General features: G+C 44.0%; 1 protein-coding gene and 2 long non-coding RNA genes across 5 annotated transcripts in view; 1 reads left to right on the plus strand and 2 right to left on the minus strand.

Moving 5' to 3' along the window:
* Positions 1-18,780, minus strand: part of LACC1 (laccase domain containing 1) — a 266,101-nt gene that overhangs the window by 76,997 nt on the left and 170,324 nt on the right. The gene's annotated exons all lie outside the window — the stretch shown is intronic.
* Positions 8,112-15,135, plus strand: LOC133221205 (uncharacterized). Of its 2 annotated transcripts, XR_009727930.1 has the most exons (5): positions 8,112-9,034; positions 9,380-10,576; positions 11,590-11,693; positions 14,119-14,303; positions 15,021-15,135. It is a non-coding gene; the product is annotated as an uncharacterized LOC133221205 (long non-coding RNA). The 2 variants fall into 2 exon arrangements; XR_009727929.1 differs by lacking the exons at positions 8,112-9,034; positions 9,380-10,576; positions 11,590-11,693 and adding an exon at positions 13,230-13,340.
* Positions 13,285-15,152, minus strand: LOC133221207 (uncharacterized). Its single transcript, XR_009727931.1, has 3 exons — positions 15,012-15,152; positions 14,125-14,294; positions 13,285-13,403 (listed from the first exon to the last, which is right to left on the minus strand). It is a non-coding gene; the product is annotated as an uncharacterized LOC133221207 (long non-coding RNA).

Genomic DNA, 18,780 nt, shown 5'->3' on the forward strand with positions numbered 1-18,780 from the left:
GGAATGCTGCAGTTAAACACCACTCTCAAACAGATTAAGCCAGGCACATCTTCAGCCCTGTGTAAGTCTCTTGGCTGAACTGGTGACAGCAGGGTACTGCGTGATGCTCACTATGAATGTTATGTGATGAAATTACCAAAGTGTGGGCCTGGACCATTCTGTGGAAGGCTCAGCCTGTTGCTGGCTTGGGGTGCACTGCAGCGAGCTCAGCATCCTGCAGGGTCCTGTCCAAGCAGCCTGGCTGTGCAAGTGGACTGATTAGCATTGACTCACTAGTTTAACTGAATGTCCTACACATTCCTGTCAAAGCTTGTTCAAAACCAGAGCTAAAGGGCAGATGAGCACTGTAGTGAAGGGGGAAGTATGATGTTTTTTTACACCAGATTTGAGAGAAATGCTATTGATAGTCCTTCTGGGACCATACTGGCTTCTGAAATAGATTTCCTCTTGAGAGCTGAACCAAGGATGCAAGCCGGAATGACACGACTTTTGTGAAATCTGCCTTCGCAAGGGACAGAAGGGAGAAATCTGTATAACCACAACAAAATAGTTCAAATACCAAGGCAAGAACGCACAAATAGAATTTGTTTTCACTCCTTAATTTTTATTTTCCAATGTGACCAGGTTTTATTTGGGTTTGGGTGGGGGTTTTTTTGTTTGTTTTTGTTTGGGGTTTTGTTGTTGGTGGTGGTTTGTTGGTTTTGGTTTTTTTTGTTGTTGTTGTTTTTTTGTGGTTATTTTTTTGTTTCGGTGGGGAAAGGACTTTCAAAGATAAGACTGAATTCTGGATGATCAGAATAAGCAGGTCTCAACATCAGAATAGTGACACTGGTAGCTCTGGACACATTGGTTTGCTTCCCCTGTGTGACTTATTCAGCGTGAAATGGTAATAACTGATGAAGAAAGGACTCTGAGACTCCAACTGAGTCAGCTGGGGCAAAACTCACCTTTTAGGTAAGGAAATTTTACCTGAGTAGGAGCTCAACATAGACTGGAAAATCTGGTCATGAAATCCTCAGCTAAGCTGATAAGAAGCCAAAATCCTTCAGACAGACAAGTAAAATAGGATTCTCAACCTCCTTAGTTATTCACATCCTACTAATGAGCTCTGGCATCTGTGGCAGAATTGTTAAAAGAGTATTGATCTCCTGCAAAATTTGGTGTGTAATAGTAATTTGCAGACACAGAGAGAATAAAAAATCCTCCTCCCTTGTTATTTCCCAGTGGGCTGATCAATTGTGGAATGCTGGAAATGCAGATGGCATTTCCATTTCTTGTTTTCATCCATCAAGTGGTTATGTGATGGCCACCCAATCAGCTAGACTGGTTTGATTTTGTTTTTTTTTCCCTTTTCACAAGTAATTGTTATTGAATGTTGATGTTTGACACAATCATATGTTATAAAGTAAAGGTTTACGGAAGGGAACTGGTTATAAACAGTCTCTTTCTCCTGAGTAAAATGAAAGCAATTTCTTTTTGGTTAGTTTCAAAAATAGCCAGTGCTGTCAAACATATTTGGATTTTAGTGCACATTTTTCCTTCTTTTTCAAACTCTGCTGCCTCCTCTACTGAGAGCATTACAACCTCTGTCTGCAGGCAGGACTGTGAAGCAGTTTTCCAACGAGAACAGACATGAGCACACCAGTACCACCTTACCCAACGAGAGCTGGATGTGTGATGGCACATTCAGCCATGGCAGGGAGCAAGCCACAGGGTACATTTAAAATCCAGCATTTCTACCTGACCCATCAGGGTCAGACCCTCTCAGGAGAATCCCTTGGGTTGATCTTATGCACATCTCAGAAGAAAAATAAGTTGTGTTGTCCTCAGGGAAAACTGCTGCTGCCTTTTGCTGAGAACTGCTCATGCCATTACAATCTGGAGCAGGGAACGGGGGTCAGCAAGCTTGTGTTGCACACCCAACCTCTCCGTCTCCTTTGGAAAACCTACCCAAATTTGGCAAAGCAATAAATGTCTATAAAAATATCCATCCCTACATAATCCTTGGAGACTTCTGAGTCCAGATCAGCGTTTGAGTATTAAAGACAAAGCATAAACTCATGTACTGGAGAAGAAAAGAAGATATTGAATAGCTGTTCATTAATGAACTCTTGGGAACAGAGGGATACAATGGTAAAAAATAGCATGCAGTTCTCAAAATTAAAGGCTGTTTCAGGATGCATATGTACAGAGGGAGGTGGGGGAATGAAGTAATATTACACAAGCAGCCTTAATTTACACATGCCTTACTTCTGCAGAGCTCAGCTTGGTAATTCTGTAGCTGCTCTATGGATACAAGGTTTGCGTTTTTTTCCCCATTACGTAGAGTGGTTTGCTGCCTTTCAGTTCCCTGTACTTTTCTGGCTTTATAAGATGTGGAATATTTGTGACTGCCTTGTGCTGCAATGATGTGATCACAGAGCTCTTTTCAGCTCTGTGGAAGAAATGAAAGGTTGCGCTCACTGCAAGCAGTTGCTAAGAAAGAAAGAAAGAAACGCTATTTTGAGCTGTTCCACAGAAGCACATACTGGCTTGATTGGTTATTGATTCCAGTTTTATTGTGGAGAAAGCACATTTTTAGCCATAAACATATGCACCCACATGTTGAGCTGCAAGTGTGAAAACTGCATCGAGTGTAAGGCTCTGCTGCAGCCTGTGCTGAGCCTGAGCGTTCAAAAAGCTGAGGACCCCCATTTCTCACTCTAACAAATGGCACCAGTCTCTTGAGGGAAGTTTTCTTGGCTCCTTCAGCTATATTGAACTTCGGATTCAATTCAGTTAGGAGTCGGCTGTGACTTGGATCTCACAGGCTGTCCCTAGATTGGGAAATTAAACAAAGCCTTGGTCTACTTTGGACGTTGGAGCGTGACCGTCTATTCTGTAGAACTGTTAGACTGGTCCAGCAGTTGGAAGTGGTGGAGTCGGCATGAATTATTACCCTCCCAGAGAATGCCTAGACAAGAGCGTGCAGGAGTTTAAGGGGATGTTGCAGGCTTTTCTGTGCAGGATGCCTTCGATGCCAGACAGCATGCATGGGCATGTTCAGTGTACTGGAAACCCATAGGTATACACAAACATATGTATGGATAGATAGATATAAAGATCTAGATAGAGATAGAGACAGAGATAGAGATAAACAAGTGTAGCCATATTTACCAGATATATACAGGTAGGTAATGCCTTGCAATCTGTTTGGATTTCGGTGCCGTACATGAAGGAGCAAACATACATTTCACCTCAGAGCACACAGAAAGAAGAGATGTATGGCCTGCAGAGTTTTGGTTCTGCTTTTACCCCAGCTAAGCCAAAATGGAGTTTTTGCGGCAATGTGCTGTTAGGCAGGGGCAGGAACAATATGGGCAGGGAACAGGAATGCCTGCAAGACACTGGGCTTTTGGGATACTCTTTCTTCAGAGCTGTGCCAGTTCAGTCATTAATTGAGAATGAATAACAACAAAGTACCTCCCTGAATCAATGTTTGTAGGAACAGAGCCCAGGGTCAGAAGAGTTTTTCCCTTGAAGAAAGCCAGAGTCTGTGAAAATGAACAAGGGAAAGACTTGGAAACTGTTAGCTATTTCCTGAAGGCTTTTCCCATTCCTTCTCATGCAAGTCAACACGTTTTTTGCCTGGATGAGAGTGGGTATTCCTTTGTTTTTTCAGAAGTGCTGGAGATACCTTATTTTCCTTTTGTGGGAAGGTTCCAGACAGACCCTGTGAAGTTTCTCCATTTCTTGGCCTGAAAGAACTGAAATATGGTCACTCGTGTGAGCTGCAAAAGCCATCTGCTTGGGTTTGTTTTCAGAGGAGGCTTGAGGCAGACATCCCACAACAACGGGAGAAAAGGAACGAGTCTTCTCAATGTCTGTTGGCACTGGGCTGCCATTGAGACAGTTGTTTCTGAAATTCCTCCTTACTTGTGTTGCTAATTATATTTTAGGGAAAGTGAATGCAGGTCCTCAACATCTGTGTGTGTGCATGTGTTGTTACATCCGTCTGTCCAGAACAGCTGGGTACCTCAAGCAATCCTGCTGATACTGGCTGATCCATGCTGAAATCTCCTTTCTGATTGATTTGAAGTAGGAGTAGCTGACCTCAGTCTATGCTGAGCTGTTGATCTAGATGTTATCATTTGTTATCAGCAGGATTTTGGTCAAAGTCTGTGATGAGCTGCATGACCTGCATTCCCAGATTTTTCTTCTGTGGATGGCAGGAAAAAGAGCAGGTTATTGACAGAAACTTGCCTGGAATATGGCCAAAATGCACATCTGGATCCATATCCCCCCAGCTTAAACCACCTCAATTTCTCATTCCCAGTTCCCTAAATATTTGATCTTCCTCTCTGGTCTGGTGAATATTTAATTGTGTGTACAAAGTCAAACAGCACCAACAAGAGAGATTTGGAGCCACTCTCCCTCATCACAGCACACGGCTGTGTAATGACTGATGGAGACTTCAGAGACATGTTAAGCCTCTGCTCTGACTTGAATGGCAGGAAGGTTTAAGCTTGGGCTTTCTCTACACCTCTGTTGTAGGGTCCAAGCAAAGGGAGATATTTTCTTGGTCTTACCTTGGGCTTTCAGTCCCATTAGCTGCAGTCTGGCTGGTTTTGATGGCTGTGTCTATGTTTCTGAGCCGGGAACTGAACCTGACCTCCCAGGAAATAGGCTTGTTTGGAGCCCACTATTCCCTTGGATAGTAGATTTGGCTTGGAGAGAGATGGTTGGAGGGACAAAAGCAGAGCTGGGAACTGAGCAGTATTGCTGGGGTCCAAGACGTCTGCTCCTTCCTAGTCCTAGGAAGGCCTAGAAATGTACCTAGGGTGTCCAACTTCCCCCAGGCCTCATACAAACAGAGCCTGGTGTCTTGGCCGAGGACTGAGGATTCACTAGGCAGCATTGGGATGAGGAGGAGCAGGGCATTGCAATGTTATCATGGTCTGGCGTGCTTGTTCCCTGGTGACTGGCCCTGGTACTGTCTTAGTTAATACTAGACTCAAACACATCTGTGTTCCAGGGTCCTCTTATTCTTGACAAAGCAAGGGAATAGATTTCATATAAAAGTACAATGCCATTCAGTAATGAGCTGAAACGATTTGCTTGCACCACGCTGGTCACTATAAATAAAGGAATGTGTCTCTTTGAAATGTACCATAACTCTGTTTTCTCAAGTGCTTCTTTTCTGACACTTCAAACAAAAGGCTCAAAATGGGGAGAACAGGATCAAACTTAGTGTCTCATGTTTCTTACCTCTTCACTAGCAGAAAACGTATTTTCAAAAGCAAGCCAAGGCCACATCAAAAATGTATCATCCCATGCCCATTTCTGCTTAATGAGGCATCTTCATGTACATCAGTTAGCACAAACACTTAATCATCCATCCTTTTACTAACCAGTCAACCACAAAAATATAACTGACATTTAAATGGTGCAGGAGGAAACACCAGGCTGGAGACAGGGCCAGTAATTCCACAGTGTAATAAGAAGACTCTCAAATATCATGTGAATTAATTGAGGCTGAACTGGAAGATACAGGTTTTGCTAAGGTTAATAACAGCTGACAGCTTGACCTATTCTTGCAGTTTATGATACCAGCATCAGTCCTAGGCTCTCCTTGTCTCTTCTCTCTGTCTAGAGCTTAATGATGGTGATGACAACATTGAGTGTTTATGGGTAAGAATCAGGGGAAAAGCCAACAAGGCAGATATCATGGTGGGAGTCTGTCATAAGCCACCCAGCCAGGATAACGAGGCAGAAGAAATATTATATAAGTAGCTGGAAGAAATCTCACAATTGCTAGCCCTTGTTCTCATAGGGAGACTTCAACTTACCAGCTCTCTGCTGGAAACACAGCACAGCAAAGGAGAAATGGTTTAGGAGGTTCCTGGTGTGTGTGTAAGATAACTTCCTGAGGCAGGTGGTGAGTGAGCTACACTAGAGAAGGTGTCCTCCTGGACCTGTTTTTGTGAACAGAGAGGGACTTGTCGGTGATGCGATGGCTGGAGGCTGTCTTGGGCATAGCCATCATGAAATGATAGAGTTTTTAAGTGCCAAACCCAGAAAATTATGATGAATTGAACTGGTGGCTATTCTCAAGTGGTGTTCCCCAGGGCTCAGTACTGGGACCAGTTCTGTTTGGTATCTTTATCAATGATCTGGATAAAGGTATTGAGTGCACCTTCAGTAAGTCTGTGGATGACACCAGGTTGGCTGGGAGTATTGATCTGCTGGAGGGTAGGAAGGCTTTGCAGAGGGATCTGGACAGACTGGATCAATTGGCTGTGGCTAATGGCATGAGATACAACAAGGCAAAGTGCCAAGTCCTGCATTTGGACCACAACAACCCCATGCAACACTACAGGCTGAGAAAGAGCAGCTGGAGAAGGACCTGGGGGTGCTGATTGACAGCTGAACATGAGCCAGCTTGTGCCCAGGTGACCAAGACCAACAGCATCCTGCCCTGTATCAGCAATAGTGTGTCCAACAGGCCCAGGGCAGTGATCATCCGCCTGTACTGAGCACTGGTGAGGTTGCATCTTGAATCCTGTGTTCAGTTCTGGGCCCCTCCTTATGAGAGACACAGAGGTGTTGGTGTCCAAAGAAGAGCAGTGAAGCTGGTGAAGGGTCTGGAGAACAAGTCTGATGGGGAATGGCTGAGGGACCTGGGGCTGTTTAGTCTAGAGACTCGGGGGAGATCTTATCACTTTCTATGACTACTTTAAAGGAGGTTGTAGCAACGTCAGTGTTGGCCTCTTGTCCCCAGTAATAAGCAATAGAACAAGAGGAAATGGCCTCAAGTTGTTCCAGTGGAAGTTTAGGTTGGAAATTAGAAAAAAATTCTTCGCTGAAAGGATTATCAGGCACTGAACAGTACAATCATTCCTAGAGGTACTTAAAAGACAATGTAGATGTGGCACTTCAGGACATGGTTTAGTAGTGCACTTGGCTGTGCTATGTTAATGGTTGGATTTAATGATCTTAAGGGTCCTTTTCAACCTAATGATTCTATGATTCTATAATTCTAAATGCCCAGTGCTGGATTTAGCCTCTGCACAGGGTTGAGAGGTCCCAGTTTTTGCAGGTTGCCCCCCAGTCCCAGCAGGCTCCCCAGGGTCCCTCACTCGTGCTGTGGGAAGCACAGGGTGAATGCTGACTGTGGTGCTAATGGGGTGTGAGTGTGTAATGAGGTTTGTCATGTGGATATTATAGCTTGTGAATGTGTTTACCAGCTGCTTCCATGACCGGGAGTTAGATTCTGTCTACAGGGGTCCATTAGGAGACTTTTCATACTGTATTTATTCTTGGGGAAAAGACATTGAAACAACATGACCCGAAACTGACTAACAAACCTCAAAACTGCAGAGTTAATTATCACAGGGAAAACGCACTCTCTGCTCAGTGCCTGCCTGGTAACAACACTTTCTTGCTCTTCTGTTTATTTTAATCTTAATGTTTCCATGCAGGTAGCATAAGGCCACGGGCAAAAGCATTTCACAAGTACCCACTGACTCCAGATGCACCAGGTCTCTGTGGATTTCACAGTTGTTATCACTGACTGTTACCACCTTGCAGCTTAATGAGACTCCAGCAAGAGCAGCTTGTAGTCTCAGGTGATATGTGTGATTGCAATACAGTTTTTAAGGCCACATCCTGAGCTGTGGATAGGGTTGAAGGCACACATCAATTCTGTGAGGTGGAACCTTAAAGTGATCCTTATGGCCATGGCATCTGTAGGAGCCACCAGACAGTCTGACTGGAGAGGAAGGGGCAGGTTGAGGGTAACATCTCATATGGACACCATTCCTCTTTAATGCTAGGGTTGGCCATCTTCATCTAGGACAAGATGTGCACCAGGATAACCGTACAAAGTAGTATCAGAGCTCCAAAGCTGAAGCAGAAATAGGCTTTTGGTCCTAAAATGGACCTGAGCATAGTCATAGGAGGCTGATTACATAGGGAAAATGCTGATGTAGGGGATCTCATCTGTTTGGGTTGTAGTTTCCAAAACACAGTAACAACTACAGTTAATAGGATCAGCAGCGGTGTTGGGAAGACGTGGAAAGCGCGGGTACTATGAGTGGGATTCATTATACCACTCACTGGATGGCAGTCTGAGATTCTCCTCACCATCCATGGAGAGCAAGGTTCTTTGGCTGACCTTATCTTAGGACGTGATGGCTTTCCCTCTGGAGCTACCTCTTTCTCCTTCTCAATTAGAAAAATATCCTGGAAACAACTTGCTCTGGTCTGGACTATGTTTCCCATAAATGTCTAAGTGAGACCAGATGATTCTTACTACCCATGTGGCAAGGAAACATGCAAAATAAGCTACAAATAAGAGCAATGGATGCGAGACCTTGGCTTGTACTAGTTAATCCTCCCATGGAGCTGATCTTGGCTTTCCAAATTGCAGCAGAAATGCAACTGGTAAACAGCTGCAGTGATTTTTCTTTAGTACTTTGCACCAGGTTGTACTGAGCAACAGCAACATGCTGATGTTAAGGGATATTGTGAGTGATTTCTAGAGATATTTTTTACTCTTGAAGAGCAGTAGGGAGACGGTTTAATCCCTCTCCGATAATTACTTGATTCCTCCACTTGTATACAAAACTTGAGTTGGCTTTCTTCTCTTTGAGCATGTTCTCCCTGTAGTCTGCATCATGAAAATACAAAGGCAGTAGTACAGGTCTTCATGTTTTTGCTGTCCTGCCTCTTTTCTTAATACTTTCAGCACTATTTCAGCTTCATGTTTGCCCCTGCATTCTTACTCTGATCTGGGACGTCTACCAGCTGCTTACAACCATATCCTGATGCCATCTGGGATGCCTAGGCTGCAGCAATAGGATGACATTCATAATACTGGACTTCTGTTTTTGCCTTTTTGAGGGAGATGAAAGCACTAAGCAACTTCTCTGTGAGCTCTCAGGTTCTTGCAGGAACATGCTACTAACAGGCTGACTCCCAAAAGCAAAGATCTTTTCCTGCTCCCATGGATTGCTATGAGATGTGTGTGCACCCTACACTTCAGATTAACAAAGTAGGTATTTGCTTGCATCCTCTGTGCCCACATGAGAAGAGCTGATTCCAGAAATCAGCCTCTTACAAGTCTCAACTGTGTACTGGTGGCTCCTGCAATCGCATCAGGCTTTGCATTTATTACGGGCTAAGAGAATAGTTGTATTTTAGTCAGTCTCTCTACAAACCTGAAGAAAAACAAATTTGAACGTCTCCTCCCGATGTTACCAATTGGTCTTATTGTACAGTGGTTTTGTCAGCAAGATATTTAAGACCTTAATCCCTTTCAGCTATTAGAGGGAAGTCTAAGGCGGTGTGAGACTGGAAACATGAGTGATTTTCACTTGGATTTTCGTCTTTTCTCTAGTGCTGTAACCTGACAATGGTGTTTCACAATGTGCTATTCCATTCACTGCAGCCTGCTTGAAATGAGGAAGGTGGAGGAGTAAGAAGAAAAGACTCCTTTAAGCCCATAGAGAAGCATTGGTGGCTGTAAGAGCTATTTAAAGAAGTAAAGCCACTTTAGCTTGTTGATCTATTTCTGCACTGTAATTTATGCTGCCATTCACGCAGTGTCAGAAAGCTATTGTAAACCGTTGTATAAACCCACCCTGTAGGCTTGAGGGGCTCTAGTCCATGGGTCTACCATCACTAGCATACTGGTGATAGGATAATAGCAGGTTTCACTCCTAAAAGTTCTTTATTTTGGGGGGGTGGTGGTGGGGGGTGTTAATGTACAAGAGTAAGAATTTTAATGAGTCCCAATAGACCACCCACTTAGCTATTAGCAATAGGCAAGCTACAGCGTATGCATCCTGGTAGAGGTGAGTTTTGAGGAGAGATGTGAAATACAAGTTAGGAGCTTTCACAAATGATTTGTGGAAGGCACTCCATGAAATACCACAGCATTGAGATATCGCAGAAGAAAGCCCAGGCTGGGAAATTGCTTTGGAGTAGCAGCTGGGGGAAAGATAGCATTTCTTTGAGCACTGCTACTCTCATGAGAAGGGAAACTAGACTAAAGATGTTTCAGGAGGATAATGTGTGCTGTGAGCAACAGGGGAATATACAGGACAATGGCATAAAGGAAAGATGCTGAGGACAAGGATCCATCTCAATTAACATTAAACATTTAGTCATCTTGGCTGTTTGTGGTCAGTGGAGTATGATACTTTGAAGGCATGATTCATCTGACCTGTTTTGGGCTCTAACCTACCTAGGATGAGGGTAATTACCCTTTAGACACGCCTGTTTCTTCCTACTGATTCCGAGGGGATCTTCAGACACATAGAACAGGTACAGACCTCTGTAATTTAGACATGCCAAAGGAGGTGATACAAATCCTCCTTTGCACGTGTATTGGAACTGTGAGTGTATGCATGGTGCATGGCCACACAGCATCACCCAAATCTGGGACAGCATCCAGTCACCATCCATCCTTGTCTCTGGGAGAGACAAGGAACCAGAAAGACAGAGGATGGAAACCAAGAAAGGAAGAGGTGGGGAAGAGGACAGGAAGATTTGCTTCAGCCATGTTATGCTTCAGCTTCTACCGAAAGCAGCTGTAAGTAGTATGGGAGGCATAGGCTGAGCAGAATAACACAAGGAAATAGAAACCAAAAAATGAGTTTTAAAACATTTTGCTAGGATGTGAGCTTCTTCATGAGCAACTGATATTATTATAACTATCAACCAAAACAAGAATAACGACATTTTCTCATTACTGTTTTTTTCTGAAATTGCATTCCAAAATCTTTATGGACAATCTTAAATTTGCTGAAATATATATTTTACATTGAAAATCAGGGGGTTTTGCATGGGCAAAAAATAAAAAAGGAGGCTTTTGTGATGACTGCAGCACAAATTTCTGCGAATGATTCTTTAAGCTGCATTGCCAGAAATGTCATGAATCTGCTCAGAACTCCAAGGAAGGGAAGTGGTTTGAAATTCCTAACAGTGCTTTTTCAGCCAGAATAGCCATTTTGGGTGTATTTCACATGAAGCACAGCTTCAGGGCTTGATATGTCTTCATTCTGGGCCCTGTATTGTGCCAAGTAAATTCTCAGTGTTTTAACAAATAATAATAGAAGTAAGCTGTGTAAGCATATGTGAATCTTCAGTTTATAATTTTATGTGTAGAAAAATGATCTCATAGGCGTATAGGAAATAGAGCAGATGGTAAAATGCATGTTGGACTAAACTCATGTTGGAGACTAAGTCTTATGGACAATAAAAGCACAAAATCTGGACAATCCCCTCCGGCCATGCACATGAAGTACCCTTTGCGAACAGACAGATCAAAACAGATTAAGAGGCCACCTTTGATCTGTTGTTTACTCCTGTTACTGGAAGTTGTGGTACTGTGATCTGTCATTCCCTATGTAGACATTCAATGGTGTTTGTGCTAGAAGAGCCCTCAGCTGGGTTACTGTGAGGTGGGTACCCAGCAACGTTATTCTGATTTTGAACAGTGGAATTGCACCCATTTCAGAGTTGTTTCATCTGCTGTGAAACTGGCTTAAGAAGGTGGCTCTGGATAAGGTTTTGTGGCTGAATCCTGTTTTTTTTCTCCTCCAGACATCCTTCTTGATGGAGATGGATGAATCCTAGTCCATATTCCTGTTTCAGAGATGGGTTTCTCTCAGTGACTAGGGACAAGGACATCCCTGGACAAATGCAAGGTGAGAAAATCAGGCATAACCATGGCCTGCCTGAGTGCAAAACTGCTACCAGAGGAGGAAAACTGAGAAATGGAGTCATGCCAGACTGTAGGGAAGTTTTTCTCTGTATACTAGCAAAACAAAGACCAGCAGAACATTACAACAATGCACACAAACAAAAACTCTTCACAAGATATTCCTTGCCAGAAAGTTTGTAGGTAAACAAAACCTGCACATCCCAGGTCTGTTAAAAGACTAAGCTGAGCTGAAAGATTCCTTCAGTTATATCAGTGCAAATATTATGGGCGTAAATGTGGCCAGTTAGTAGCCCTTCATTGATGTGCTGTATTAGATTCATGCCTGCCTCAGGAAAAAATTATCTTCTGCTGTCATGTCAGTTTTTATTCTCCTTTCTTTTTGCTACAGGATGCCTGATGGGCTATTCTGGACTGTTAAATACAAGTCATTACTGTGCTCTATTAAATATGCTTCTCTACATTGGGCAGATCATGTGCTTCAAAGACCAAAGGCACTCATGTCTATCCATTGGCAGCTTCCGTTTTCATCAATGGTAGTGGCTTTGGAGCAGCTATCTAAGATTTAATGTCAGAATTTAGTGAGGAAAATGCTAGAGGAAAATTCATTTTGCTTCACTTTCAAAGTCATATCCATTTATTTTTTTTTTTTTTTGCTTTTATTGTTGGTAATAGATTTTCTTCTGTAGTAATGATGGTATAAAGTAATTATAGTACAGGGAAGACCATTTGAAAATGGGAGAATTGGCGATGAAAAATTTGTATTGGGATGCTGAAATCTCAATGCTGAGATGCATTGAAGTAATGAGATCTAGGGCTTGGGTGGTTGGTTTTGAATTGTGGTTTGTTTTGAGCTTCTGTTTGTTTGCTTGTTGGGTGTTTTTTTTTAAGATCAGTTTATCTGTTAGGCTAATATGTTAGTTTAAAGCACAGAACCCTGGAATAAAGGGTCTAGATCCTGTCTCTTCCATTCAGCCAAGTGCATACCTTGGAGAAATGTCTTTGCACCCGTATTTTCTCAAAGGTAAACCAGAGACAACCATGTGTGCTTACGTTATAGCGTTGTTCAGATCACATTATTTATAACCTGCACCATATAAGAGCACATCTCACTCCCTGTTTAAATTACACCAGTATCAGAAATTGCAACTTGCTCTCAAGTAAGCTACGCAGAGGTTTTCACTGGTGGAAGCCAGTAGGAAGTAGGGACAGAGGGAGGAGGTGGGAGGTACTGATTGAGCAGAAACTGTCTGTGATCTCTGGAGCTTGCTTTACTGATATCTGGAGGGGGATTTTCCTAATAGAAAACCTGTGAGCTATATGAGGAGGATAATCCACTTGACCCTTGCCCTCTGTTAAGCCTTCAAGCCATCATGACATTTCATTTCTCACCAGCTGCAAGGCCACTTATTGGAATTCATTTTGATTGCAATGCAAAGCCAACATTTCTCAGCCCAGGAGGAAGACCAGAAGGGGGATGTCGGAGCAGGGCACGTGAGCAGGGACATAGTGATCATATTTGGAGAGGGTGAGAGCTGGTGGCAGCGAGGAAGATAAACAGGGTGTGTTTGTGCAAGTGACCTTATTTATATCAGCATGCCAAGGAAGGACCAAATGTACTGCACTGAAGGAAGTGAGTCCACACGCATATGGGAGCGGGTCCAGCACTACGTGGTTGGCACAAGCCCAGGAGCTGCTTTGCAGAGTGGCAGCTTGGGGTTTCCAGGGCAGCTGCCATCCTCAGTGCTGGGGTTTTGGAGCTCTGTGCACTGCAGGCTGTGCTGCAATGTGCTGCGTGACTATCAAGCACTGGTGGGAAGGGCGTTCTGCTCTGGCACCCACCACCCCTCCGGCAGGACCCACAGCCTCCACAGTGCTAAATAGACCCCTGAGAACAATGCAGTCAAAATCCTAATCTGTTAGTTCAACATTTGGCTGCTGAAAGGCTCATGGACCAATCTGGCATTATTATTTTTTAATACTGTATTTTGTTATTCTCTGAATATTTTGGGTGGATAGTTACCCAGCGTGTACTGTATATTGCAGAATCCAGGAATATTTGCTTTGGCTTTTCTTCCTTGTTAGTTAGGGTGTGCGGTTGCTTGCCTAGATCTCATGGCATTGTTTCTGACTACGTAAATGAAATTTTTATACAAGCAAATAATGAATACAGACCAGAGAATAAGGCACATCCTGTGGCAATTTCACACAGGCAATTTTTCTTGCTAAAAACCATAAGGGGATCAGCAGTTGTGATTATTCACACATGTCCTTAATGACTGTCCACATATCACTGATACAGGATAACAGGCACCTAATAACCAGAGCTGACCAAGTTTGGTGGGTGCCTTGAATCACCTCTCTTTTTGTTTGTGTTTCCGTTCCCTCTCCTCCTTTCTGTTTGACTACAGAGGCACTCCTAAGGAGGAGAAAGAAAACCTTCATTTGAAACCGCAGGAAACCAAAGGCTGGGTGTAACCAGCAGCTTCAAATCCAGACAAGAGTCAGCGTGTAACTTCATGTGCTACTGTTTTCATCGTTTAGCATATCACATGGATGGGTGGCACTGTAAATGCACAGAGGATCACTGTCAGAGGTATGGTAATGTGTGTACACACATGCACACCTATCAGCATACGCTTACTTTACACTGCAGCTGGTTCAGCTGTGGTGCCAGCAGCAGCCCAGCTGTGGTGAAGAAAACTCAGCCTGAATGTTTCCTCAGCTCCCCAGATGGGCTTTGCCCTCTGTGCCAAGACACAGTTTGTCACAGCTCAAATGGCACTTGAGCTGCCTGTTTTAAAGAGTTTATCCACATTATGGATGGGGCTTTGAGCAACCCGATCTAGTGGAAGGTGTCCTTGCCCATGGCAGGGGGGTTGGAACTGGATGGCCTTTAAGATCCCTTCCCATCCAAACCATTCTATGATTCTCAAATCATTTGGCAGTCAGAAAAATTAAACCCCTCCCCAAAGCTAAAAATTCAGCTTTTTCCAACTATTTGAATAAGATTTTGTGAGTGTGTTAACACATTCATAACTTCAAGAGATCAGACCCTCAGCATTAAGTGTCACAAATGTTATGTCCAAGCTCCATGTGTGATCATGATACTCACACAGCATCTGTTACTAAAGAGTTAGCAATCCATTACATCTCATCCCATAAACAGATCGCTGGCAAATCTTCCTGATGATCTTTTAAAAGTAAAAATGATCAAATATAAGAAGAAATATTTTGTATGCCTCTAGAAAATAATCTTGGTAAAACACGGAGAAACACAAATTCCACTGATGTGAGATTTTACCATTTGCAGGTGCTTTCACTGCCTGTGCAGATCCAGACCTAAACTTGGGGATGCGATGGGGTCATGCTGTGAGAGGACATGGGTGGAGGTGAGGAGGTGGGGATGGATGTACTTTGCAAGTCACCAAACTCACTGCCTGTGAGAAAGTGGAAAACCTTTTCTGACAAAGAGATTTCCATGGGGTTTGAAGGCAAGGTGCAGCTCTGCTGGCCGTCCATGTGTTAAGGGACCTCTGATAGGAGAATATCTCCTGCTGTGATCCCACCTAATCTTGGGAAGCAATACAAGCCAGCTGTGGTGATGCCTCCGCAAGGTGCCTTACCAGCCAATATGCTCCCTTTCCAACACTGTACCCCATATCTGAGATTAGGGAAGACTGATGTTGGTGTAAGCCCCAACATGTCACAAGCTGCCAGTTCCTCAGAAGCCCCTGTTCTGAATGGTGGTTAAAAATACAGCCCCATATTCCATGTAATGCCTAATCTTGATTAAAATGCTTCCAGGGCTGGGCAGCCCGGGCTGCATCCTTTGGTCAATGCTGTCAGTGGCTCTTGCATTCCCTAATCCCTGTTAATATCACTGCTTGTCAAGGCAGATTTGTGTCTTTCCTGGAAGACGGCTGCCTATTTAGTACCAACTGGGGGAGAAAGAGACGCCTTATCAGCCGGTGCTGGGAACAGCAAGTGGCAGACAAGAAAGGCATCCTGTTTTCCGGGGAGAAGGCTCAGGAGGTGAGTGAGCGTCTGGCTCCTACTGTTAACTCTGGCTGTGAGCATGGCTCCTGCCCTGTCAGGACAAGACGTAATCCTCTGTTCTAACCATGCACAACCCATGAACCTCTCGTGGCAGTGATTGTGGCAGAGGCACAAGCTTTTGTATCCTGGCCGAACTGGAGAACAGATGATGCTCTGTTGACCTATATTCCCCTAAGTCATTTTCAGTTAGTGCAGTGGTTACCCCTTCTGTTTGCACAGATGCCACAATGCTAAGCTGAGACTGAAGTGTCCATGCTGTCTAGGGGAATTTTGCTGGCTCCTCTGAGGAGACAGGGAAACACCTCCCTAATACAAACCCCATGTATTCTCATGTGCACTTGGAATGCCTGTCCAATTTCTACAGGGAAGCATGAGACCTGCTCTGGGTTATGGAGGGAGGAATCTGGTCCCCAGCCTTCCTGTCTTTTGGTTGATTCCCTGGGGGTAGGAAACCAAAGCCAGCCTCTGGGGGGGTTCACTTGGGGCCACCTGACCAGATAGCACAGACAGCTCTCTGTGACCTGCCAGGACTGCAGAAATTCAAGCTGGCTTCTGGCTGAAGAAACAAAGGATTGGCAGAGGCAGTAGGAGGAAGACCTACAAAGGGGAGCAAGGGAGGGTGTTGTGACTGGGGACTGAAGCTTCTGTGAAAGGTTGGCCACCCTTCCCCACGCCTCAGCAGCTGGGAGAAGAGAGGGAGACCTGATGTTTTGGAAAGGAATAGAGAATGTGCCTTCCTTCATGAGCAGGTTGGGAAAGGAGAAGGTGCCTTCATGGGGCAGGAATGAGGACTCACCCTGGCCTCCACTAGCCACATGCCAAGTGATTTGGGATTACTCACCCCCAGCTCAGTGCAGGGCTTGGAGTGCCTACCATGGCACACCAGGTGAGCCACAGCAGTGCTGATCCTCTGTGTGAAACAGCCCCAGAGGTCCTGGTGGGCAACATGGGCAGCAATGCTGAGTTAGGCAGAAGGCCACCAGCAGGCTGAGGGAGGTTATGTTCCCCTTCTCAGCACTGGTGAGGCACATCTGGAGTGCTGGGTCCAGTGCTAGCCTGCCCAGTGCAGGACAGACATGGACATACTGGAGTGAGTCCAGCAAAGGGCCATGAAGATGACAGGGGACTGAAGCATCTTTGGTATGAGGAGAGGCTGGGACTGTTCCTGGGAGGTTCAGTGTGATCTTGCCAATGTATATAAATACCTGATGGTATTGATATACAAACTGTCCCTCCTGCCAGTCTGGCTTTCCCGTGATTTGTATGCCCTTGCATCTGATGGTTGGGTTTCTTTTTCTGGCCTGTTTTTTTGGGTGGTTTTACGTTTGTTTTTTTTTTTTTTTTTCACATTTATCATACAATTTCAGATGCAAAACACTCATGTATGGGCCCGTCATCATGGAGTGAAGGTGCACAAAGTCCCAGTCTTCCTCTTCTAACTCCCGTTACTGTTTTATTCCTCTTCTGATGTGAAATGCAGGAGACTGATATCAGTTATTCCTTCAGCAAGTAGGGACATTGTATTTTTAAGTAAGAGAAATATATTGAGGCTAGTACCCATTGCTAATATCAGGGAATTGATCTATAGTACCAATTTATGTTCAACTTTAAAACAGTCCCATACAACTGCACAGCTATTATTCTAGCAAAGCTTTCCACATTATCTTCTTACTATGGGCTTATAAAATTCCCTGACACATGAAAGCACCTCTCTGTCTAGTCCTTGTCATTATGTTAAGATGAAACAGTTCTTAAAACTATCTTCTGCTGTGAAATTCCTCTGGGTATAAAAATCAAAAAGTTGTTTTGATTGAAGTTGAAATCATGCGATTGAAAACACAAACTATCTTACCTGGGTTTTCTTCATCCTTTCTTTTCCCGCTTTTGTTGAAGACTTAAAGGAATAAGTATTTTGTTCCCTCAAAACCCTGTTCCCAGGGTTTTGTTTCCTCCTTTTGCCATATTTTCCTTCAATTTTGAAAAGGTTGGAGAGAAATTTTACTCTACCTCGTCCTTAGGCATTAGTCCTTTCTCCTGTTTGTGTGGAAGTTACGTAGATAACCTGGGGAGAAAACAAACTTTAGTTTTGAAAGAAGAATTTGAGAAGAAAATCTGAAGTTTTGATTACATGAAATTAAAATCTATTTCTAGTTCAAAATTTCTCAGTTGCTCAAAATTAAAACCTTTCCAATAAACATTTGGTAAACGCCTCATTTTGTGGACAGGGACAACTTTCAACTGAATATCTTTGACAGTTCTAATTATATTTATTCTCTTTCTTCCTTTCTGGTAAATCAGTATTGTCAGACAGATGTAGTTATAAATGTTTCTGTCTTTTTCCATCTCACCAGAATCAGCACACTCCTGCAGGAAATTAAGAGAACCTCTGTTCATGAAATAACAGCATTTTGATTCATCCATATGAAAATAATTAATGCATTTTGATTCATTTACTGTGAGGGTGGTGAGGCACTGGCACAGGCTACCCAGAGAAGTGGTGAGTGCTATGTCCCTGGCAGTGTTGAAGGCCAGGTTGGACAGGGCTTCGGGTGACATGGCCTAGGGTGACACTACCCCTGCCCATGGTAGTGGGGTTAGAACTAGATGATCTTAAGGTCCTTTCCAACCCAAACCATTCTATGAGTCTATGATTCTATGCACAACTTCACTATTAGAGGATTGGTGCACAGATCAGGGCAGATCAGGGCTAAAGAAGATGCTGAGTTTCAGGAAGCCTGGGAGTAAAGATAATCCATCTGCAAAGATCCCAGGTCAAGGCACCATTTCCAGAGCTGAGGCTGAGGCCTGGAGGTGACAGGGGACTGACTGTGGACGAAGCAATCCCTTACCTGAGGCCTGCTGCAGGGAGGGGCAGAAGACACCATGACCAGCAGTGGCGATGCAGTGTTAGCTGGCTCGGAGAGTCGTGTCTCACCTGCCAGGGATGGCTCAGAGCTCCCTCCCTCCTACCCCCAAATCTCACCCACTTTCCTACAGCCATTAGGGTTTCTTTT

Source organism: Neopsephotus bourkii, unplaced genomic scaffold (genome assembly GCF_033783945.1).
Source record: "Neopsephotus bourkii isolate Nb327-2 ecotype Australia unplaced genomic scaffold, CSIRO-AGI_Nbou_v1 NB_1520, whole genome shotgun sequence".
NCBI classification, from domain to species: domain Eukaryota; kingdom Metazoa; phylum Chordata; class Aves; order Psittaciformes; family Psittacidae; genus Neopsephotus; species Neopsephotus bourkii.